Consider the following 770-nt stretch of genomic DNA (forward strand, 5'->3'; position numbering starts at 1 on the left):
AAGGTCGGATCAATAACAGAAGTTAGGTATCCAGACTGGCTCGATAACCCGGTCGTGGTCAAAAAGAAAAACGGCAAATGGCGAGTATGCGTCGATTTCACCGATCTCAACAAGGCCTGTCCAAAGGATTGCTTCCCACTCCTGCACATCGACCGATTGGTCGAAGCAACAGTAGGGAACAAACTCTTATCATTTATGGATGCCTTATCCGGGTACAATCAGATCATGATGAATCCCGACGATCGTGAGAAAACTGCGTTCATCACCGATCGGGGAACATATTGCTACAAAGTAATGCCTTTCGGTCTCAAGAATGCAGGCGCCACTTACCAGCGACTTGTCAATCAAATTTTCTCCGAACAGCTTGGCAAGACTATGGAGGTATACATCGATGACATGCTCGTAAAGTCTCTTGACGAGCACGACCACGTCTCCCATTTGGAGGAGTGCTTTACAAGACTTAACGCCCACAACATGAAACTGAACCCTGCAAAGTGTAGATTCGCGGTGGCATCAGGAGAATTTCTCGCGTACCTAGTCACGTGTCGTGGGATCGAAGCCAATCCTAAGCAGATAAACGTGTTAATAGAGATGATCTCGCCAAAGATGAAACGGGAAGTCCAAAGGCTAGCCGGAAGGGTCGCGGCCTTGAACCGTTTCATCTCGCGCTCGACGGATAAGTGTCTTCCTTTCTACGACACGCTGAAAGGGAATAAGAAGTTCGAATGGTCGGAGGAATGTGAGAAAGCTTTCCAACAGCTAAAACGTTA

The sequence above is a fragment of the Brassica oleracea genome, chromosome C3, assembly GCF_000695525.1.
Source record: "Brassica oleracea var. oleracea cultivar TO1000 chromosome C3, BOL, whole genome shotgun sequence".
In the NCBI taxonomy this organism is placed as follows: domain Eukaryota; kingdom Viridiplantae; phylum Streptophyta; class Magnoliopsida; order Brassicales; family Brassicaceae; genus Brassica; species Brassica oleracea.